Genomic DNA, 25361 nt, shown 5'->3' with positions numbered 1-25361 from the left:
ATTTTCAGTAGACACGGAGTTTCACCGTGTTCGCCAGGATGGTCTCGATCTCCTGACCTCGTAATACACCCGCCTCGGCCTCCAAAGTGCTGGGATTACAGACGTGAGCGTATCCCTTCTCTTTAAACTAGTTCCCACTCCCATCACCTATTGCATGAAGGTTGTTTTCCTCTAAGGAGAGAGAATAATACTTATTGAGCACTTAGTATTAGCCTAAGTTGGTTCTTTTCCATCATTATCTCATTTAATTCTCACACCACTTAGGAGGTGGAAATAATAGTCTTTATAAGATGAGGAAGCTAAGGTTTGGAGAGGAAAAAAGTGAGAAGACTCAGCCATAAAAATGAGAGGAAAGATACCATGCACCAGACAATTAAATATATGATTTTATTCAGGCTACTATAAGGAGAATGATCGTTAATAAGAACTTCCTCAAAGAAAAGGAAAGGGACCAAGGGTTTTATGCAAGCAGGTTACTAAGGGAGCCATCTGCGAGTCCTATGGGAGTCATGAGCAAGGATGGAGATGAGTCTGTCTTGGAATATGCAAGGGCAGTGTGGTCCTCTGTAGTGAGCCTCCTGGGACACAAAGGAGTGGGGTGGTGGGGTGGGGGATTTTGTAATTGTTGCAACTTCCAGGGAGCACAAGACTCAGGAAAAGTTCAACATTGTCAGTCCCCTTTTTGTTCAAGGTGAAAGTCACTGATTGCTGAACAACTCTGAGGTGATCATAAACCTCCTGAGAAGGTGGAGCGAGATCCAAGAAAGGGTCTCCAGAGGACTTTGTTAGTGTGGTTCCTGTAAAACCACCTGAACCATCCGTGGGGCATCAATGGCAAATATCAGTTGTTTTAGGGTCTGGAGATCAGGCTTCTTGAAGGGGAATGCCTAAAAGGAAAAAGGGAAGCATTAACATGAAAACTGGTATTGAAGGAAAGAGCTGGGAGTTGAATCTGAAGGTTAATGAGTCCAATGAGTCCAAGACATTTGTGGAGAAAACTCTCTCAGTTATCAAGCATCACTCTTTGAGTTTCTTCAAGCTCCAAAGCTTGGATGTCGATGCTTTTGGTGGCATCATCCATTGTCTTGGTTCCCTCTTATAAAAGGGTATGTATGGTCTAAGCATATCAGTGGACTTTCTTATTTGTCCAGATACAATTTGTCTAGAGAGAACTCTGGCTTATGCATGTTTTGCTGAAGTGGTGAGCCCTCAGAGGTTTGCACCAAACTGTCAGGCTTCAGCTTGCAAGATTTCTTCAGATCCTAGGGAAAACAGCCAGCTTTAAGGTAACCTAAAGTAATGATAGACATCTGGTCAGTCAGGTTTTTGGTTCCCAGTGATGCTGAACCAGGTGGGAGGGAGAAAAATTGAAATAGTTTGGAGGATTGCAGCCAGGCATTGAAGAAAATTGAAAGGATTAAAAATTTGGTAAAAATGGACGCTACGGTCAAGGTGACAGATCAGTCCAGTTTTGTCCAGGGGTTAAGAAGAAAAGCAGTTAAATCTCTACCAGACAAGACAGAGTTGGCACATCTATTGTTTACCTGCAATTTTCAAAGGTGAGAGATCCCATGAGAGTTTCTACAAGAATAATGCAACTGCAAAGGGAATTTGTGTCTGTGTAAAACAAGATAAAAGTCAATCCAAAAAAAAATTTAGACAAAATATCTATGAATATAATGATTAACTGTATTTTCAAGGCAAAGTGGATATTATATCTAATTTATAAAAATGGATGAACATTATCTTTACCAAAAAATCTTCAGATTTAAAATACCATAATCCTGACATATAATATACCATGAAAATACCAGGTGTATAGTTAAAAAAAATACCAAGAATATATCAGAAATACCAAGTGAAGAGATTCTGCAAGGCTACGATAGGTCTTAAACATCTGTGTATCAAATAAAACTCCATAGGTAAATGGTAAATAAAACTTCATAGATTTTTAAAAATCCACTTGAAAACCATGAGCCTAAATGATGTTAGATTCAATCTAAATAAGTAAATTGCAATGCAGTTCACATCTTCAAAATAATTGAATTATGACTATACTGTTGTTGTTTGACATCAGGCAAAGCAGCACCAGGACTGTATCACAGACAGCGAGAGGACCGACAAGTATCCAGGAACTTCCCATACAGCATATGATTCTGAAATATTTGTATTAATAATGTTACCCACACAGATTTATCCTAGAAAAGGTTAAGCATCTGCATCCCTTCTGACTTGGCAATGCTTTGAAATTCATCAGTGGTAACATCACATAAACCTCATTATTTCTAGTTTCTCTCTTTTTATAAAGTAAAACAACAAATCCTTTGTGATTTTCTAGGGTCCCCCTAGGAAATCTCAAAAACACATTTTGGTGCAAATGACATCTCTTAGGAGTCAATTTTGTAAAGGCAAAAATCAAAAGCTGTTAGATTTGAACACCTAAGATAGGAATTGGATCATGGGTGTCTGAGAGATAATGTTTTACTTCTCATTTCAAAGTGACAATAAAACATTTAAAAATAAACCTAGAAGGTAGCATGATTGTAAAGAATCTTAGCTCTTTTCTAAATGAGAAGCCTTTGTTTTCTTAAATCATCAAGGATATAATAAAATCAACATAAACCATAAAAGCTTATTCTGTTAAGACACAGAATCTTTGCTATCTAGGCAGATTACACAGAAGGTAAAGAATAACGTTTTATAACCTTACATTGTGAGCAGACCAATGATCCAAGGAAATTTTGTCGCTTTAACAAAGATTAAAAACAAATTTTTGCTTTGCATCAGCATAATATAGAATACTGAAGCTCTTTCTGAAATCTCATAAACAAACCCGTCAAATCTTAGCTAGCTGTGACAACAATAGATGAAATTTTTTTTCCTGTACCTTCTATAAGTGTTTTTATCCATTCAGGTTTGGTCCTAGTCTTTCCTCTTCCTCACTCTGCAACAAATAGTCATTTTAGTTTAAGACAAAACTACTCTCTGTTTTCATTAACCAAAGACATATCCTGCCTACCTTGCATATATAGTTGTTCATTTGCCACTATTGCTCCTAGTGGAATCTCATCCATATATATTGATAAAAACTTTTAACCACAGTAACCTCTATTCCCCCAGAGAAAAGTAGGATGCAGGTAACTGTGAACTCTGTCACGCACCAGCACTTTGCAGCAGGTTAGCAGAGCTCACACTTTCTGTAACCATATGCATCTCTTATAACATAATGCCCCAAAATGGCAAAAGTAAAAACATTCATTAACACACCCAAAATACATAGCCTCGCTGCAGCCTAGAAAAATTAGAGGCAAACATATATAAACTTAAAATTATGGTTAATAATTAATATTACAATATTCAATCTTACTCAGATATGATGTCTAATTCAATTTAGCAGAAGTTCAAGATTTTAATTTACCTAAAGACCTTGGGAATTATTTTCAAGATCACATACTGAAAAACATAATTACTGTTGAAATAAAGTCTTTAGAATAAGGATTCTATTTGGTTAAATACAAACTTATGTTTTTCATAATCTTAAACATTAAGTCAAAGTAATGCTAGCTTATTTGATCAGTTATTTGAACCTATAAGGTTTAGAGAGACTACCCCCAAGTAGAATAAAAGTGTATGCTTCTGTTACACTTAATGCTAATAACTCAGAGAAAGTATAGCTGTTTTTATTGAATCAAAATTATTAGACCAGTTTTGTTTGCCAAATATTTACTTGAATTATGTGAACTTGAACTCACAGAACATTTCTGAGCTAGTTAATATAAGAATACCTCTTTTTATCCACATTGAAACTATTTAAGCTTTAATTTCCTTAATTTCTGGAAATTCTAGGAATATTAAATTTATATAAGCACTTATTTACCTCTAAGTCAATGAGAATAGAACTCCTTTAAGGATTTTATCATCTAATTTGGTGATAGCATCCAGATGTTGGAAAATATCACACACTCACTCAATGAGAGGTAAAGGCCTTTCCAAATTCCAGACATATAAACATACAGACACACACACAGAGAAAATTTATAGCTTCAAGTCTAAAATATTAGTCATAGGTCAAACACACATGCAGGAATGCAAAACTTACCAGTTTATAGCAAAGATCTGTTCTCCTCCCAGTGGATACAAGTTTTTAATTGATTTGAATTGAAAACAGAAAAATAGACAAACAGAAAAGACTAACAAACCATATTCCTTGTCATCTTTTATCCAATACAGAAAAGATCTGTTTACATTACATTATACCTATTACATTTACATTAGTCTGTTTACAGAGAATACCGATTTGTCAGACCAAGAAGCCAAGAGAAGCCAGTACTAGAAATCAACTTGAAAAGAATCAAAGTCAAATACTTACTGTGCTACCAAAAGACCAGAGGTCCAGAGCACAGGACCAGGAGTTGGGCCCACCATTGGGTCCCCAAGTCATAAGGAAGGAGGGAACAAACAGGGCTCTGAGAAGCTTCACTATCTAGATGGAGTGAATGAGGATTCAAAGGTGAAGTCTAATCCTATTTGATTCGTCGCGAAAGTTATGTAACATAAAAAGCACCAGACAATAAAGGAGATTATTTTATTCAGGTTATTCCAATAGGGAGAATGTTCATTAATGAGTAATGCCTCAAGGAAAAGGAAGGGGACTTGAAATTTTATATGAAAAAGCAATCGAGGGATCATCACAAGTCTTACAAAAGTCTTGAGAAAACTGGTCTTGTTTTAGAATATATTATACAAGAGCAATGTGGTCTTTTGTGGTTGGTCACTCCCAAGACACAAAATGATCAGGGGATTTTTTTAACCACATTGTCTAAAGCTACATTCTTTTAAAGGTTCAATCCTTTCCTTCATTTCTCTGGCCTTTCTGGACCTGGTTTGGGAGCTGGGCAGATAGAAGCTGCTTGGCAAGTGCTTGTTGAGCTTCCTTGGGTTGACTATAGTGATGGAGGTGCTATCTAGCAGGGAGGACTGGGGGAGGAAGCAAAGGGTCCACTGTGCTCCAGAGAGAGAGGACTCAGGTCAGACTCTGAATGTCAGCAATGAATAAATCCTTGGTTAATACTTTTCAAGAGTTCAGATTTACCTATGCCACTGGGAAAGTTAAATAACTTTACAGAGACTCATGGGTTTTTAAAAATTTCTAAAATGGAAATGTAATAACATACTTCATAGACTTCCCTGAGCCTTCAGAGATAAAACAATAACATGCCTGCTATATATTAGACACTCAGTAAAGTGTTTCTTTCCTTCTCTTTCTTTATAGCTTGGTTACAGCTCCATCTCACTGTACTGGGATCATTCTCTTAGAGTCAACTGCAAGCTCTGTCTGGGTAGGGAGCATATAACATTTACCTTTGAATCATCTTTTCACAGTGGGCACAGTAAGTACCCAGCAAATGCCAATTTTTATAATATATAGGGAGAGGCTGAGCTGCTACAACAAAGAGCCTTTAAAATAAAGTGACTTACAAAAACAGAAATTAATTTCTTTTTCATGAATTAGCCTGGAGAGTAGCTATCCAGGCTGATGGAATAGCTCCACTCCATGAGACCATTCGGGAATGCAGCTCTTATTATTTTGTGGCTTTGCCTTAGGAGGTTAGCAAACTATATCCCGTGAGTGGACCACCTGTTTCGGTAAACAAAGTTTTATATAAACAAAGCCATGCTCGTTTGTTTATATATTGCTCAAGGCTGCTTTTGTGCTAAAATGACAAAGTTAACTAATTTCTATAGAGACCATATGGCCCGCAAGCCTAAAGTATTTACTATCTTACTACTTACTAACAGCTGACCCCTACTCCAAGGCAGAATCCCCATCTGCCTCGTTGAAGCTGGGTGGCTGCAAGGTCTATGTTCCCAGCATGGGTAGAGGACAGATGTTCAGAAAAAGCGGCCTTTGTTTTCATTAGACATGATCAGACTTTGCATGTATCATTTCTACTCTCATCTCCTTGGCCTGAAATTTGCCACATGGCTATATTCAGCTGCAAAGAAAGTTAAGAAGAGTAGTCCCTAGCTAGACAGTCATGTGCTCAGCATAAACCCAAATAGTTTAGTTATAGAAAGAAAGAAGGACTGCAGCCACATATCCTAAAAAGGACCAGTATCTAGTGCATATAAAGAGCTCTTGAAACTCAAGAAATCATTTTTCATTGTCTCCAAAATGAGCAATCTAATTAGAAAATGAACAAAAGACATAAACATGTATTTCATTGAAAAGGCTTTACAGATGGCAAATAAGCACATGAAAAATTTTCCACATCATTCCCCATTAAAAAAATGAAAATTAAAACCACACGGAGTTATCACTACATACTTATCTAAATGACTAAAACAAGAAATAGCAGAAATACCAAATACTGGTGAGGATATAGAGAAATTGGACCACTCATACATTACTAGTAGAAATATAAAATGGTTAAGTCTACTCTGGAAAACAATTGGTCAGTTTCTTATAAAACTAAACATAATAATTATCATAAACAACTATACATAAACATGCAACAATCATACAACCGAGAAGCTGGACACTTGGACATTTGTCCCAAATAAATGAATACTTACGTTCCTCAAAAATCTGTACACAAATGTTTCTAGCTTCAAACTGGAAACAATTGGATATTCTCCAAAGAGTGAATCTTCAAACTGTGGTACACCCATACTGCAGAAGACTGCTCAACAATAAAAAAGGAATTATTAATACATGCCACAACTTAGATGAATCTCAAGGGAATTATGCTGAGAAAAAAAGAAAACCCAAAAGGTTACATACTGCATAATTCCATTTAACATAACACCTTGAAATGCCAAAATTAAATAAATGGGAAATAGATCAGTGCTTTCCAGGGTTTAGAGAGACAGTGGGGAGGTAGGTGTGGTTATAAAAGGGCAACTCGAGGGTTTCTTGTGATGATGGAATTTTTCTGTACCTAAATATAAGCATAGTGCAGGTAAAATCTGAGGAATCTGTAAAAAGGAAAAGAAGGGGATGGATGCTGGGGGAGAACTCGCAGTCTCCACCACAAGTGTGTTATTGTTCTGGTGCAGAGATAAGAAAGGAATATTCTTATCACTCTGACTTCTTTTTTGCTCAGGTCTTCTTCTGAACTTGCTAGGTGGCAGAGAATACTAGCATGTGACAGTAAGTATCTCCCCTTTCCACCCTCCCAAAAAAGGAGAAAAGATGAAAACAGCAGCTGTTTCTTTGTTAATAAAATAAGGAATTTTTATTATCCCATAAGAATTCCCCCATGAAAAGATTAGAGAATTAGAAATAACAGCACCCTACCCCCCATTACCAGGTAACAAAATAATAAGCTGAACACTTGAGGGCTTTACCAGAGCAAATAACAATGAGTTTGTTTTCCTTTTTGTAAAACTGGGGTGCATGAATCATTTAAATTGCAAGAGGGATTCTTGGAAATGGCAAACAAACCCTTTTAATCATCTGAGCTTTCCAAGGCAACAAGAATCACATAATAACGTGTGGTACAGAAGGAATTACAATCTGGTTGACCAGGCTGAAAAAGTACCTTGTGTTCTTGGAATGTGGGCTAGTACCAGTTTGCCCCAGGGCAACCTTTACTGCCCAGAAATGGTCATTAGCCTGTCCATTTGTTGTCATGCGCATTAATGCAGAGTGTTTTCTCTTTTATGCCAATATGAAGTTTCTTGTCCTAGGCTCCCTATAGGGGGTGTCAAGGGTTTTGACTGAGATGAGCATAGGTGCTACATCTGTTCCAGAAGCCTGAACACAGTTGCTAAATTGGGGCTGGAGGTGGCAGAGAGGGACTCTGCAGGCTCTTGAATGGTACTTTCCTCTGCTCCATGGCTTCTTTCCCCATGTCAAGGCACCATCCACTATGTACCATACCTCTCCAGATCAGAGAATTATCCTCTCTCTTTAATGAGGGTGGATTTATCCTTGAGTGGACCTGGGAAGAGGACTCCAATTCCAGGGCCGAAACAAGGGATGGTTTTTTTAAAGTCCCACCTTATCATGCATTCCACAAGTATTTATCAAATATCAACTATGTGGCAGGCGGGCTTCATGAGGATGGGATTAGGCTGGGATTAAATAAATCCCAAAGTGACCCTGACAGCTAACATCACAGGTTCTCTGATCTTCATGTCACCAAAGCCTGTGAGAGCCTGAGGGTAGCTGATCACAACTGTGGACAGTATGAGCAAGTCTGAGCCTTGTATGGGCTCTGCATCCCTTGTTACTGTGTTATTTTTTTAGAGGGATTCACTTAGAAAATACTGCTACACATCATTTGCATAGCCGACTTATTTGTCTAAGTCAGTGGTTTCAAAGTTTATTGTACCTCAGAATCACCTGGAGGGCTATTTAAAACACCATTTCTGATTCAGGAGCTCCGGGAAGGGGCCCAAGAATGCACATTTCTGACAAGTTCCCAGCTGCTACTGTTGTCTGGAGACCACGCTTTGCAGACCACTTAAAACCATATTCCCAAGTTTCTGCTACTCTTTATCTCACTCTTAGCCATATATGATACAATGTTTGGTGAGGAAGAACTTGATTTTTCCTAAACCAGCAACTTAGCGTTGCTTCTCCATGTAGGTGGAGCCAGCACGTCCTTTCCACACAGAACTGTATTGGAGAAAAATCTCTTCTGAAATCACCCCTCTTGATTATGTAACTCTAAAACCAGGAGGAAGCAATGAAAATGTCTTTGGGTCTTGATGTCTCTCCCAGATCCTCTTGGTGTGCAGAGTTCTGGGTGGGAATGAATCTGAATAAGAAGCATGGGGGTCTGTTGGTGGGAAGGGACCCCTGTATAACCCTCACTTATAAGTAGTTTTCAATTGCTACAGAAAAAGTCACCCAAAATTTAGCTTAAAACAACTCCTATTGACTATATTATGGTTTCTGTAGCTTAGCAGTCCAGACGTGACTGAGCTAGGTTCTCTGCAAAGGGGCTGAAATCAAGGTACTGGCCAGGCTGCATTCCTTTCTGGGGTTCCAAGTCCTCTTCCAAACTCACATGGTTTTTCACAGAATTCAGTTTCTTGAGGTCGGAGGACTAATGTCCTCATTCTCTTGCTAAATCTCTAATTCTCTTGCCAAATCTCTGCTCTCAGCTTCTAGTAGCGACCTGCAGTTTCATTCCATATCCCTGTCATTCCCACAGGGCCTCTCATTATTCCTCCTTAGGGTAGCAGGGGACTATCTCTCTGACTTATTTTAAAGCCTCCTCTGATGAAGTCAGGCCCCTCTAAGAAACTCTCCCTTTTGATTAACTTAGTCAACTGATTCATAACCTGCTCATGGGAGAGCTACCCCATCATATTTACAGAGTCTAGCCACCCTCAAGGAGAAGGGATGATAAGGGAATTGACCTGGGTGAGGGTAGGGTGGACAGTCATGGGGAAGGTGAGGCTTGAGGGCCATCTTAGAGCCCTGACTAGGATACTACCCCTTTCTCTGAGATTGAACATTACTAGATCCCATTGGGGTGAATTAGAGTCATTCTGGTCAAGGTCAAACTGATAAGCACGGACGCCAAGGGAACAAAAAGCACTCCCATAAGGAGAAGGAGTTGGAAATGGTGACCTGGGCTCATATGAAGGTTTAAAGTCTCCTGAGATGGGGATCTTCTGAGTCAGCAACTGGCTAAGTACTGTACTATGACTCATTTGGGAACAATGACGAAGCAAAGCACAGTAGTGAGACTGGAGAGGTGAGCAGGGCCCAGATGCTGGAGGGTCATGTATGTCCTGACCTGGGACATGGGAGTCATTCACGACTAGGCAGGCAGTGGCATGATCAGCCTTGTGTTTTAGATGATCACTTTGGCTGCAGCTTGAGGAATTGATCACATAGCAGCAAATCGGAGGATTATGAAGTCTTGAGTAATCACTGAGATGAGGTGGCCTAAACTAGGACACAGAAATGAGGACGGGAGTTAAGAACACTCAGCATGGTTTGGTATTGGAGAGTCGATGAATGCCGATGTCTCTGCCCTTATTAAGGCCTCATCATCTCTCCACTTGACTTTATCAACAGCCTACTCCGTTCCTTGTATAATAAGCTCTGTTGTGAATAAAACCAGACTCAAACCTCAAGGTCTGGCATTCAAGGCTCTTTGTGCGCTGGCCTTGCCACTTTCACCAGCTTCAACTTCTGCACAAAGTAACTACAGGATTACTTTGAATATCTTACAAGTCTCTAAACAGGTAAGATCATATTCTCTCAGCCTAGAAAATTGCCAGCTGGGTGCAGTGGCTCACGTCTGTAATCCCAGCACTTTGGGAGGCCAAGGCGGGTGCATCACGAGGTCAGGAGATCAAGACTAGCCTGGCCAACATGGTGAAAGCCGTTTCTACCAAAAATACAAAAATTAGCCGGGCTTGGTGGCACGTGCCTGTAATCCCACCTACTCGGGAGGCTGAGGCAGGAGAATCATTTGAACCCGGGAGGCAGAGGTTGCAGTGAACCGAGATCGCACCACTGCGCACTCCAGCCTGGGCGACAGAGTGAGACTCTGTCTCAAAAAAAAAAAAAGACGACTAAGAAGAAAAGTACTGGAAAAACTCCTACTCATCCCTCAAGACACAGCCCAAATGCCCTCTCCTCATTCTATAACTCTGTGGTAGGTTGGATGATGCCTCCTAAAGATACAGAGGTGCTAATTTTCAGTACCTGTGAATGTCACCTTTATGCTAAAAAGAGACTTTGTTGATGTGATTTGAGTCGAGGATCTTGAGATTGGAAGATTAGCCTAGATCAGATGGGCCTTAAATGTAATCAAAGACTTCTTTTAAACAGGGGGATATTTGACTATAGAAGAAGTAGGCGTATGATGATATAAGCAAGAGCTGGAGGGATGCAAGGAAAGGGTCATGAGCCAAGGAAGACGGGTAGTCTTCCAGAGGCTAAAAAAGGCAACGAAACAGATTCTCCTCCAGTGCCTCCAGAAGGAACCAGCCCTGCTGGCACTTTGACTTTAATCTAGAGAAACTAATTTCAGAGCGTGGCTTTCAGAACCGTAAGGAAATAAGTTTGTGGTGTTTTAAGCCACTAAATATCCAAAAATATGTTACAGTAGCAATAGAAAACTAATATGAATTCCTTCACTAGTCACTCTCAAAATCTTTTATTTATATTTCTAACGAAGTACTACCACAGGGTCTAACTACTGGTTTACAAGTCTGTCTTTCCCACTAGACTGTGACTTCCTAAAGCGTAGGGATTGTGTCATTCATCCTTATATTCTCAGTGCTCTGCACAGTGCTTGGCATATAGTAGGTCTTCAGTAACTGTTTGAGGGAAGAAAGAGATGGAGATGGAAGGAATGAATCAAAATAAGAAAACTGTTCTATGGGGCACCTTTTCATCATTTTGTACCCCTGTCATCCTTTGTTCATTCCTTTCTAGAGGGTTTTATAGCTTCTTTCTGATCCATGGTGTATTAGTCTGCTTTGCGTTGTTATAAAGGAATACCTGAGACTGGGTAGTTTATAAAGAAAATAGTTTTGTTTGGCTCATGGTTCTGCAGGCTGTACAAGCATGGCACCAGCATCTACTCAGCTTCTGGTGAAGCCTCAGGAAGCTTTTACCCATGGCAGAAGCCACAGGGAGGACACACATGTCACATGGTGAAAGAGGGAGCAAGAAAGATTGCCAGGCTCTTTTAAACAACCAGCATGAACTCACAGAGTGAGAACTCACTCACTACTGACGGGGAGGGCACCAAGCCATTCATGAGGGATCCACCTGTATGACCCAAATACCTCCTGTTAGGCTCACCTCCAACATTGGGGATCACATTTCATATGAGAATTGGAGGAGAAGAACATTCCAACCACATCACATGGCTATTCAACCATCCCACATATCCAGACTAGGGTATTAGGAACCGAAGAGGGGTGAGAGGAAATCTGGCCAAAACTTACTCTTCAAGAAAACTAATAATAGAGTTAATTGCCAAATGTCCCCTGAGGAACAAAATTATCCCCAGTTGAGAAGCACTGTTCTTGAGGGACACTTCCTTCAGGCTATAGAAAATCTATACCACAATAGAGCCTCTGTGAAAATCCACATCCACATAGTTGCTAGATGTAGTGCCTCCAGCATGGTTTTTTCTGGTGGGATTTGACAGTCCAATTTTCATTTCCCAGGTCCAGTGCAGCCTCACCATTTAACGAAAACACTCCTTCCAAAGAGTTACTAAAAAAGTGTTTGCTGCAGTGAAATCCAGGCTTAAGGCCACACCCTTAGCTGCACTTGAATATTTCCTAAGTCTTCATCAGCAGCACACGGACAAAACACTTCTCAGGGTGGGCCCCCTCTGGCTTGATCAAGTGCTTCTACTTGCTGAGTCTCCTTGATTTGTCTCTTAGAAGCTGACCTCCTCTGCCACATTCTTGAGACAACTCACTGCAGGTGCAGACTCCAGTGTTTTGTTTCTGAGCTGAATCTGACCAGTGAGGGATTCACAATGACCATGCAGACAAGTTATGCTGTTCCCGCCATTGGAGACGGTGGTGGGAGATCTTACATTGTTGTGTGCTCAAGCATAAGCATTATCTCCTTTATATAGTCTAATATTGAGACATTGGGAAGGCATTCTTTTGGCACTGGCTTTCTCTAAGGTGAAACAGGTCCAGATGAGGCGAATTATGAAATTAGATGTGGAAGGGATCCCTGGGCATTTGGTCAGGATGGGTCTGCAGGTGGGAAGTGATGAGCTCTGCAGAAAGATGCTAAATGAAAACTAGAGTTTGCAACCAAATGGAATTAGATAGTCTCCTGGACCAACAGAAAGCTGTGGTCAGCTGAGCAGTAGCCAAAGACATCAGGAAATGGAATATCAGTCTCAGAATTTAGAAGCCAAAAATAGAGGGTGTGAGCTGAGGATGCCTCAGCTGTTTTGCAGGCCAGAAGTGACTTTAAAAGAATTGAACAATGAGATCACTCGGACACAGGAAGGGGAACATCACACACCGGGTCCGATTGTGGGGACGGGGTAGGGGGGAGGGATAGCATTAGGAGATATACCTAATGTAAATGATGAGTTAATGGGTACAGCACACCAACATGACACATTTATACATATGTAACAAACCTGCACATTGTGCACATATACCCTAGAACTTAAAGTATAATAATAATAAAAAAACTTATTCAAGAGACTCATAAGACAACTAAAAAAAAAATAAAATCTGAAAGTTAAAAACTACCCTCAGAAGCACATAGTTTTTCATTCTCCACAACTACCCAGCAGACAGGCATCATTATATTTCTCTTATATCCTTCCTTTTAGCTTCCTTTGAGCATGAACGTATTCAACAACTGTTGATGGGTGTTTTTTAACTGAACCATGATGCAACTATAAAAGAGTATTTAGTAATAAAGAAACTGAGACTCAGGCTCATTTGCAGACCAAGGCACGAAGCCAGGACTCAACTCAAACTCTGGCCTTATGGCTCTAAATCCATTTTTCCTTTCTGCACAAATTAATGAGAATTACATGTATTCCTTTGGCTATATTTTGGCTCTCCTTTTCAAATTATGCCATCCTAAATCATTTTACTGGAGTTATTAGTAACCAAATGAGCATATTTCAGTTTTCATTCTTTTCCTTTCCCTAAGGAGAAGCAAAAGTCATGGGTTCAAAAAGATTTAGGTAAGAGTTCACTGAATGATCAGGAGCTGGATTTCCCTAGAAGACCCACCAATTTACAACACCAGGTCAAAACACCTAAGCTTTAATTTAAAGCACCAGCCCAAATCTGGTCAAATGAAGCACTAGTGGGCAAAGGCAAAGTGCTGTATGAATAGGGACATCTGGCTTTGCATGAGTAGGGACAGCTGGCCCTGTATAAGTAGGAACAGCCAGCACTCTGGAAGGAGAATGGATACCTTGGGCAAGTGAAATATGAGTTTGATCCCAGTTTTGCCACTTCCAAGTCATGTGACTTTTCTCAGCCTATTTTTTTAATCTTTGAAACTGAGCTAACAATATTTACTTCACAGGGTTGTGATGAGGATTACATGAAAAAATAATGGGGACCTTAGATTTCTGATCTGGCATGTAAGGGCTTAGGAGTCATTACTCCATCCTAACAACAAGTAAAAGGCTTAATAAACTAAAAAACAGACAAAAATAATTCTTATTAGATTAATCAAAGAAGTAAGGTCACTGTCCCCCAAATTGAAGAGGCAGATAGGCAAATATAGAAAATCACAACTTAACAGGGCAGACAACCACAAAGAGAAACCTCTCTGGGGACCAGTGCCAGGAGAGGGAAACCAGAACTGTAATTGACCAATTGCTGGAGGCCCAGTGTAGACAAATCTGAGAAATAAAACTCCCGAGATAGGTGGGGACCATTCACAGTGGGATCCTGACACTTTTGTGAGTTTCACCTCTAAGAGTTCTACTAGGTTCTTACTGTGAAGATCACAGGGAAAATTCCCTCATGCTGCTAGCAGGGAATGGAGGAAAATAGCCGTTTTGAAATACGCCAGAGCATCCTGTTCTTAGTGAAGCCCGCAGTCAAAAAATACTATTTACCACAGCCTAACCTATTAGGGTTTAATCAGAAGCCAACTGATCTGGGGAAAGGGAAACACCTAACAGCCCGTTGTAGCCATTCTTTCCCACAAAAGGAGAGGGAAAATCTGAGAAGCATTTGTGAAATTCACAGTCCAGGAACTAAGGCGCACGAAAATACTGAGACCTAATCATAAGACCATAAAATGCTTCCCTTCCCACACACCTTACCACTACATTACCAAAGACTTATTTACTGCAATTTCTCTTACCCTGTACTTCATAACCAGCTATCAAAAAATTACAAAGTATACTAAAAGGCAAAAACAAAATTTGAAGAGACTAAACAAGCATTAGAACCAGAGTCAGACATGGCAGGAATGTTGGAATTATCGTAAGAGAAATATTTTTAAAATTTGTGATAAGTATGCTAAGGTTCACATTAAAAAATAGAATTCAGGAATAGATGGATAATGTAAGCAGAGAGACAGAAATTCTGAGAAAGAATTTTAAAAGAAATGCTACAGAACAAAAACACTGCGACAGAAATGAAGAATGCCTTTGATGTGCTTATTACTAGACTGGAGACAACTGAGGAAAGAATCTCTGAGGTTGCAGGCATACCAACAGAAACTTTTAAAAGTGAAAAGCAAACAGAAAAAAGACTGAAAATGGAATTGAATATCTAAGAACTGTGAGAAAACTATAAAATGTGTTTTAAAAAATATTTAATGGGAATACAGGATGGAGAAGAAAAAGAAAAATAAACAGATGCAATATTTGAAGCAATGATGACAGGAAATTTCTTCAAATTAATGTCAGACACCAAACCACAGACCCAGAAATCTCACAGAACACCAAGCAGGATAAATATCAAAAAATAAAATAAAATAAACAACCTTCACCTATAATATCATAATTTCAAAGATAAAGAAAAAATATTGAAAGAAGCTAGAGAGAAAAAAACACCTTACCTATAGATAAGAATTATGTTGAACCTTCCATCAGAAACCATGTATGCAAGAGAATGAAAACAAATATTTGGTATTGATAGAAAAAAAAAATCACCAACCTAGAACTTTATAGCTTATGAAATTATCCTTCAAAGGTAGGGAAAAATAAAGACTTTCTCAGACAAAAACTGAGGAAATTTGTGGCCATTAGACCTGCCTTGCAAGAAATGTTAAAAGAAGTTATTCACAGAGAAGAAAAATGATAGAGGTCAGAAACTTGAATTTACATAAAGAAATGAAGAGTATTTTAGAAGGAATAGTGAAGGTGAAATAAAAACTTTTATTTTTCATATTCTTAATTGATCTAACAGATAACAGTTTGATCAAAATAATAATTGAAACAATGTATTTGATGACTATAGCTTATGTATAAGTGAAATGCACAACAATGCTAAAAGGCACAGAAGGGCAGAATCAGCAATTTTTCTTTTCTTATTCTTTTTTTTTTTTTTTTTGAGAGAGTCTCGCTCTGTCGCCCAGGCTGGAGTGCAGTGGCGTGATCTCGGCTCACTGCAAGCTCTGCCTCCCAGGTTCACGCCATTCTCCTGCCTCAGCCTCCTGAGTAGCTGGAACTACAGGTGCCCGCGACCACGCCTGGCTAATTTTTTTTGTATTTTTATTAGAGACGGGGTTTCACCATGTTAGCCAGGATAGTCTCAATCTCCTGACCTAGTGATCCACCTGCCTTGGCCTCCCAAAGTGCTGGGATTATAGACATGAGCCACTCTGCCCGGCCAGGAATTTTTCATTATCGTAAGGTACTGCACAACCTGTGAAGCAATAGAGTGTAATTTGAAAGTGAAATTTGATTTGTTGTAAATGTGTATCGCAAACTGTAGGGCAACCCCTAAAAAATTTAGAAGAAAGTATGATTAATATGCCAAGAAAGGAGAAAAAAATCATACAAGTGCCCATATAAAATTATAAAAAATGCTCAGTTAAAACCACAAAGTGCAGAAAAAGGGTGGAAAATAAAAAGTAGGAAAAAATTAAAAGGGCAATAGAAAATAGTTACGAATATGGTAAATATTAATCCGACTATATCAATAATTTCTTTAAACACCAATGATTTAAATACATCAATTAAAAGACAGAGATTGTCAGAGTGGATTAAAAAATTCAAGACCCAACTATGAGATATCTACAGGAAACCCACTATAAATATAATGACACATATAAATTAAAAATAAAGGGATGGAGAAGAATATACCACATTAACAGTAATCAAAATAGAGATGGAGAAGCTATAATTTCAATATAAAATCAGTCAGAGCAGACTTCAGAGCAAGGGAAGTTAACAAGAATAGAGGTGCATTACATAATGATGAAGAGGTCATTTCTCCAGGAAGATGTGATAAACCTTCAGGTATATGCATATAACAATAAAACATCAAAATGCATTAGGTAAAAACTGATAAAAATACAAAGAGAAATAGATGAATCCACTATTATATCTGGAGACTTAAAAACCCTTCTACCAGAAATGGACAGGTCCAATAAACAGGAAATCATAAGAACACAGCTGAACTCAACAGATCCATGAATTGTCTGGATATTAATTGTCATCTATAGACTACCTTATCCAACAACAGTAGAGTACACATTCTTACCAAGCTCACATGGAACATACATCAAGATGCACCACATTCTGGGCCATAAAACACACCTTAACAAATTTAAAAGAATACACGTTATACAATATCTACTCTCAGATCATCATGATCTATGATTGAATTAAACTAAAAATCAATAACAGAAAGATAGGTGGAAAATTCCAAAACACTTGGAGACTAAGTAGCACACTTCTAAATAACACATGGGTCAAAGAAGAAATTTTCAAGAGAAATTTTAAAATATTTTTAACTGGCCAGGCACGGTGGCTCATGCCTGTAATCCCAGCACTCATGCCTGTAATCCCAGAGATGGGCAGATCAGGAGGTCAGGAGATACAGACCATCCTGGCTAACACAGTGAAATCCCGTCTGTACTAAAAATACAAAAAAATTAGCAGGGCATAGTGGTAGGTGCCTGTAGTCCCAACTACTGGGGAGGCTGAGGCAGGAGAACGGCCTGAACCCGGGAGGCGGAGCTTGCAGTGAGCCGAGATCGCACCACCACACTCCAACGTGGGCGACTGAGTGAGACTCTGTCTCCAAAAGCAAAAAGAAAAAGCCCGGGCGTGGTGGCTCACGCCTGTAATCCCAGCACTTTGGGAGGCTGAGGTGGGCGAATCATGAGGTCAGGAGATCGAGACCATCCTGGCTAACATGGTGAAACCCCATCTCTACTAAAATATACAAAAAATTAGCTGGACGTGATGGTGGGCACTTGTAGTCCCAGCTACTCGGGAGGCTGAGGCAGGAGAATGGTGTGAACCCAGGAGGCGGAGCTTGCAGTGAGCTGAGATCCTGCCACTGCACTCCAGCCTGGGCGACAGAACCAGACTCGGTCTCAAAAAACAAAACAAGGCCGGGCGCGGTGGCTCAAGCCTGTAATCCCAGCACTTTGGGAGGCCGAGACGGGTGGATCACGAGGTCAGGAGATCGAGACCATCCTGGCTAACACAGTGAAACCCCCGTCTCTACTAAAAAATACAAAAAAACTAGCCGGGCGAGGTGGCGGGCGCCTGTAGTCCCAGCTACTCAGGAGGCTGAGGCAGGAGAATGGCGTGAACCCGGGAGGCAGAGCTTGCAGTGAGCTGAGATCCGGCCACTACACTCCAGCCTGGGCGACAGAGCGAGACTCCGTCTCAAAAAAAAAAAAAAACAAAACAAAAAAAAGAAACAAAACAATACATATATATATATTTGAACTAAATAAAAGTGAAAATGTAACTTAATAAAATTTGTAAGATGTAACAAAAACAGTGCTTAGAGGGAAATGTACAGCATTTAATGCATATATTAGAAAAAATAAAGACCAGAAATCAATAATCTGATCTTCCACGTCAAGAAACTAGAATGAGGAGAATAAATTAAACACAAAGTAAACAGAAAAAAGAAATAATAAAAATTAAGGCAAAAGAATCAATGAAATTGAAAACAAGAAATCAATAGAGAAAAATCAATGAAACCAAAAGCCAGTTCTTAGAAAAGGTCAATAAAATTGACAAGCCTCTAGACAGGCTAAGAAAAAAAGGGGAAATGACACAAATTACTAATATCAGAAATGAAAGAGGGAACATCACTACAGATATAATAGACATTAAAATGACAATAAAGGAAAAGTAGGAACAATTCCATACTCACAAATTTGATAACCTAGATAAAATGGGCCAATTTTGTGGAAGAAACAATCTGCCAAAACTCACACAAGAATAAATTAAAAACTTAAATAGGCCTGTATCTATTAAAGAAACAATTAATATCTGATAACCTTTCAAAAAAGAAGGCACTAGGTCCAGATGGGTTCATTGGTGAATCCTACCAAACATCTAAGGAAGAAAATACACCAATTCTCTGCAGTATCTACCAGAAGATAGAATCAGAAGGAATATTTCCTAACTTATTCTATGTGGCTAGCAAAGCCTAATACCAAAACCAAAGACAGAACAAGAAAAGAAAACTATAGACCAATATCTTTCATGAAAATAAATATAAAAATTATCAACATAATATTAGCAAATGGAATCCAACAATGAATAAAAAGAATTATGCACTGAAACCAGTGGGACTTATTTCAGGTATGCAAGTCTGTTTCCATATTTAAAAATCAATTAATGTATTTATCACAGGCTAAAGAGGAAAAATCACAAATCATATCAGTAGATACAGAAAAAGCATTGACAAAATCCAGCACTAACTCATGATAAAAGAAAAAATGCTCAGCAAATTAGGAATAGAGGGAAATTTACTCAATCTGATTAAGAACATCAATTAAAAATAGAGTTAACATAATATTTAATGGTGAAACTAGAAACTTTCACACTAAAATCAGGACGAAGGCAAGATGTCCCACCTAAACACTCTTTCAACATCATACTGTAAGTTTTAGTAATGCAATAGGACAAGAAAATGAAATAAATGGCATACATATTGGGATGAAAGAAATAAAACTATCTTTATTTGTAGATTACATGATTGTCTATGTAGAAAATCCTAAAGGATCAACAACAATAACAACAAAAATCTCCTGGAACTAATAAAAGATTACAGTAAGGTTGTAGGACACAAAGTTAATATACAAAATTCAATCACTTTCCTATATGCCAGCAAATGGAAGTTGAAATTAGTAACACATTACCATTTACATTAGTACTACCCCAAATAAAACACTTATGTATAATCTAAGATACATACTTCTGTATATATCTAAAAATATAGGTATAAGATTTATACGAGGAAAACTACAAAACTGTGATGAAAGAAATCAAAGACCTACATACATGGAGAAAGATTCTATATTCATGGATAGGAAGATAAAATATTCTTAAAGCATCAGTTCTTTCCCACTTGATCTACAGATTCAACACAATCCTAAACAAAATCTCAGCAAGTTATTTTGTGGATATCAACAATTATGTTCTAAACTTTATATAGAGATGCTAAAGACCCAGAATAGCCAATGCAATATAGAAGAAGAAATTCAGCGGACTGACACTACTGAACTCCAAGACCTACTACAAAGCTACAGTAATCAAGACAGTGTGATGTTGGTCCAAGAATAGACAAATATATCAATGAAACATAATAGAAAAGCTAGAAATAAGTGCACATAAACATGGTCAACTGATGTTTGACAAAGGAGCAAAGGCAATACAATGGATAAAAGGTAGTCTTCTCAACAAATGGTGCTGGAACAATTAGACATCCAAATGCAAAAAAAAAAAAAAAAAATCTAGCCATACCTTATACCACTCAAAAAAAAGCTTTTCCTGCATTTAACTCAAAATGGATCACAGACATGACTGTAAAATGCAAAACCATAAAACACAAGATAGCATAGGAGAAAACCTAGATGACCCTAAATGTGGTGATAATTTTTTAGGTCCAACACCAAGCCACAGTCCATGAAAGAGATAATTGATAAGCTGGACTTCATTAAAATTAAAAACTTCTGCTTTGCAAAAGATATTGTCAGGATAATGAGAAGACAAGCCACAGACTGGGAGAAAATATTTGCAAAAGACATATCTGATAAAGTGCTGTTATCCAAAATATACAAAACTCTCTTAAAACTCAACAATAAGAAAACCAACATCTTGATTAAAAAATAGGCAAAAGACCTGAATAGACACCATGCCAAAGAAGATATACAGGTGACAAATAAGCATATGAAAAGATGCCCCAAATCATACATAATTAGAGCAACAATGCAAATTAAAGCAACAATGAGATACCACCTACTACAATGACAAAATCTACAACACTGACAATACCAAATGTTGTGAGGATATGGAGCAACAGGAACTTTCATTCAGTGCTGGTGGGAATGAAAAATGGTACAGTCACTTTGGAAAATAGTTTAGCAATTTCTTGCAAAATTAAATATACTTACCATATAATCTGACAGTCGTGATCATTGATATTTACTCAAATGAATTAAAAACATACGTTCACACAAAAACCTGCTCATAGATATTTATATTAGCTTTATTCGTGATTGCCAAAACTTGTAACCAACCAAAATGCCATTCAGTGGGTGAATGGTTAAACTATGGTGCATCCAAACAATGATAATATTATTCAGAAGTTTTTAAAAAAAACTATCAAGCCATGAAAAGACATGGAGAAAATTTAAATGCATATTACTAAGTGAAAGAAGTCAATCTGGAAAGGCTACGTGCTGTCTGATTCAAACAATATGACATTCTGAAAAAGGCGGAAAGGATCAGTTGTTGTCAGGTGTTGAGGGGAGGGAAGAGTGAGTAGAAGGAGCACAGAGGATTTTTAAAGCAGTAAAAGAATTCTGCTTGATATTATAATGGCAGATACATGTAATTATATACCTGTCAAATCTGTAGAATGCACAACACCAAGAGTGAACGCTAACAAAAACTATGGACTTATGTGATAATAATGGGTCGATATAGGTTCATTTTTGTAAAAAATGTACCACTGTGGTGTGGGATATTATTGGTAGTAGGGGAAGCTGTGTATACATGGGGACAAGGAGGGTTACAGGCTCTAGACCTTCCAGTCAGTTTTGCCATGAACCTAAAACTGCTGTACAAATAGTCTTTAAAATAATAATATGAACAGTAATAATAATAACAATAATAGCCAACATTCATGGAAGGGTGGCTTTATGCCAACCATTGTGCTCATGAGTTTGATAATAATCATTGCCAGTATTTGATTAAGTCTTTACTAAGTGCCAGACATTAAACACATATCTCATTTATGCCTCCCCAAAATACTGAAGGGGAGGTCTTACTTCCCTCATTTCACAAAACAAAAGCACACTTGAAGAGATTAAGTGACTTGTCCAAGGTTATGATGGAGCCAGTGCACAATCACAATTAGTTTCCTTCTTTTCTTCCATCTGCTGAAAGTCTAAGGCAGGTCTGCTTCTAGACCACGGCTCCCAGACCAGGAGCTAAGGTAAGATTCTTTAAACCAAGCATTACCTGGCATATTCAAAAGGCCTCTATTATGAATCCAGAACTCTATAAAGCCTGCAGGCAGAGCAAAGATAGGCAAACAACCTTTGTAAAAGACATCATTTCTCTGCCATGAGAAGAATAAGCCTTCATAACAGGAATGGACTTCACTAATAAAAGGCAGATGTCTGAGAATTGCTTTCTGTTCCAATGCTTGATGCCAGCCACAGTCCCAAAAGATGATGAGAATAGAAACACTCCTTTGGTGATCAGGTGGGTCTGGCTGGTGAGATTCCCAGCTGTCATATTGGAACATACCAACGTGATAATCACCAGGCCACAGCGGCCGCGCTTGACTGGCTCCACTGCTGGCTCATTCACAACAGTGTCAGACACAGCTTTGACCTGGAAATTCCCTCCACAAACCCAGTGTTTCCCCAAGACCCATTCAATCAACTACTCAATCAATTACTCCGATGATGTTTTAAATGCCTGAGAGAAACTTGAATGTGAAAGTATAACATTGCCCTTCTGCTCTCAAAGACACTTTCATCATTCAAAGTCTCCCCCAGAGCTGGTAAGGGGCAGGAGAGGGTGTCAACCCCCTCCAGATTCCATGGCTACTACACAATGGTGGAGAGAGATTGTAATCCGACAGAATCCAAAATCTGGATGCTGTTAGGCAGGCAGAGGAGGGGCAGGATGCTAGTTAGCAATCAGCAAATGCCCACCACGGAGGGTCTCTGGATTCACTGGGTCTCTCCATTAACTAGATCACCAGGGAAAAGAGGGACATAGATGCCTCGAGAAACCACAGATGTCAAATACAGTCATATATATTACCTCACTTCATTCTCTCCACAGCCTTGTAAATTAGGTTTAATTTTATCAATCGGCAGGCAACAGGAGGTTGGAGGATTTAAGTATCTTGCACACATTAATAGAGCCAGTAGGTACTAAAGCCTAGATTTGAAGCCAAGGCTATTTGGCTTCAAAGTTCTTGCTCATTTTACTGAACTGTTATCTCCCTCAAAAGGCAACGACAAATTTTTTACTGGATTCTGGGACTCGACAGTTAGTGAATAGGAAGAGAGAAGCACATTCTGAGACATGAGCATTGGGAATCAGGGAGAAGTGAGAAGGCAAGGCAGTTAAGTGGTTAAGTGTAATGACACTGACAGAAAATACAAGTCCCCTGAGTAGGGAATCTCCATACATTAGTGCATTATAATGGAAATTTAGTTGGGACTATGCCATCCAAAATAAAATTTACATTTCTCTGCATCATATGTGGCCAAATGTGGTCATGGAACTAATCTCAGGCCAAAAAGATGTATACAGAATGCCAAATTGAAGTTTCCAGAAACCTTCCCCAAAGACAGGTGAAATGTCTTTTCCCTTCTTCATCTATTGCTCCTTGCAGAATGGTTAGGGGACATGATGACTGCAGCTTGAGCAGCCATCTTGGACCATGAGGTAATGGGTGAATAAAGGCCACATACAAGATGAAGAGATACAAGGAGCCTGGGTTCCAAGGACCTCAGGAAGCAAAGCCACCAAACCACCTCTGGACAGCCTAATCTGATCATAGCTGATACACTAATTGTAAGAATTTGAATAAATTTTTGAAACACCCTGAATCTCAGTTTTCTCTGTAAATGGGCATAAAATTAGGACAGTAATTGCTAATTTCATGGGTTGTTGTGTGTACTAATTTAGGTAACAGATTAATTGTGCTGATTAAACAGGTATTTAGTAAGAAACAACCATAAGGACTATTACTAGCTTTCTTTCTACAAGTCAATCTTAGATCCCCTAATTGTTTGGCAAAGAGGGGAGATTTTCCTCAGGTGGGGTGGCTGCTAGACTCCATAGTTCTCCTGCCTCAACCTCCCATGCGCCACCATGCCTGGCTAATTTCTGTATTTTTAGTAGAAATGGAGTTTCACCATGTTGGCCAGGTTGGTCTTGAACTCCTGACCTCAAGTGATCCACCCACCTTGGCCTCCCAAAGTGCTGGGATTACAGGCGTGAGCCACCATGCCCAGCCTGTTCATTGTCTTTTGAGATAGGTCTTCGGGTCTCAGCTCCTGTTTATCAGTGGCCATACCACAAAAGGGTCATCTCTTTAATCTATTTCCCTTCCCTAAGCCTCCCCTGATGACATTCCTTTCTATTTTCCTAAGAAAATAGAAGCCACCAAAAAAGCACGTCCACACACTTTCACCTCTGCATCTACCCCAATACCTGCATCTAGGCCACTATGCTCTGCCTTGACTCCTGTTACCATGGATGTATTGTCTGTCCTGCCATTCAAGGCCAACCTCTACTCCAGACCTCATCTCCTTCAGGCCAAAGAAATGACCATTCTGTCTCCTACTCATCTGTTTGTCCTCTACTTCCTCATTCTCATCAGAACACAAACATGCTATCTGATCTTGAAAAAAATCTCTTATCCACACGTGGCCCTCCAGGTATTTCCCCACTTCTTTGCTCCTCTTCAGAACTCCTGAGTGGTCTATACTTACTGCTATCTTCAAATCTTCTCCCATTTTCTCTGGAGATTCTCCAATTAGAATGTGATTTCCATGACACAGAAAATAGAAACCTCAAATTATTAAATCCAAAGGTCAATTATCCATTCTCATCTTGCTTGACCCATGAGCAACATTTAACATGGATGAACAAGCCCTTCGCCTGGAAACACTGTCTTAGAACATTGCCCTCTCCTGATAGTGTCCAGCTTGACCAGCTGCTCACTCTCACCATCCCTTGCTGGCACCTCCTTGTCTCCTTGCCTTCTAATTGTGGAGTACCTCGGGACTCATTTATCAGCATTCTTCTATTTCATATCTGAATTTACTCTTAAGAACTCATCCACTCTCGTGGCAAAAACAAAAACAAAACACTATACACATACAGACAATGCCCATCTTTCTATCTTCTGCACTTCCTTCTGCCTTGTTTACGTCTCCTTCCAGCCTCTGCTCAAAGGTCACCTTCCCAGTGAGGCCTTACCTGACCACCCTTATTTAAAGCTACAACCTACTCCTATCCCAGAAGGCTACTCCCTTTCTCCATCCTCTTGTATGTTCTTTCATAATATTTTTAATTTTCTAATATATGGTATAATTTATCTTGTGTTTCCCAATATTGGAATATAAGTTTCATGAGAGGAGGAATTTTCTGTACTGCTAATTCTCAGTACTTAGAATTGTGCCAGGCACATCATAAGTGCTCAATTAATACTATTGAGAGATGACAGTGTGCTGG

The 25361-nt window shown here is 39.0% G+C and overlaps 1 long non-coding RNA gene across 1 annotated transcript in view; it reads right to left on the bottom strand.

Moving 5' to 3' along the window:
* Positions 1 to 372: 372 nt before the first annotated feature.
* The window catches only part of LOC139357485 (uncharacterized), a 144487-nt gene continuing 119498 nt past the window's right edge, over positions 373 to 25361 (bottom strand). The window contains exons 2-3 of the long non-coding RNA XR_011610725.1: positions 6577 to 6683; positions 373 to 2944 (exon numbers count right to left, since the gene is read on the bottom strand). This is a non-coding gene — a long non-coding RNA (uncharacterized lncRNA). The remainder of the gene's footprint in view (positions 2945 to 6576; positions 6684 to 25361) is intronic.

The sequence above is a fragment of the Macaca nemestrina genome, chromosome 1, assembly GCF_043159975.1.
Source record: "Macaca nemestrina isolate mMacNem1 chromosome 1, mMacNem.hap1, whole genome shotgun sequence".
NCBI classification, from domain to species: domain Eukaryota; kingdom Metazoa; phylum Chordata; class Mammalia; order Primates; family Cercopithecidae; genus Macaca; species Macaca nemestrina.
The sequence above is the reverse complement of the archived record's forward strand: the minus strand, read 5'-3'. Positions and strand labels throughout refer to the sequence as shown.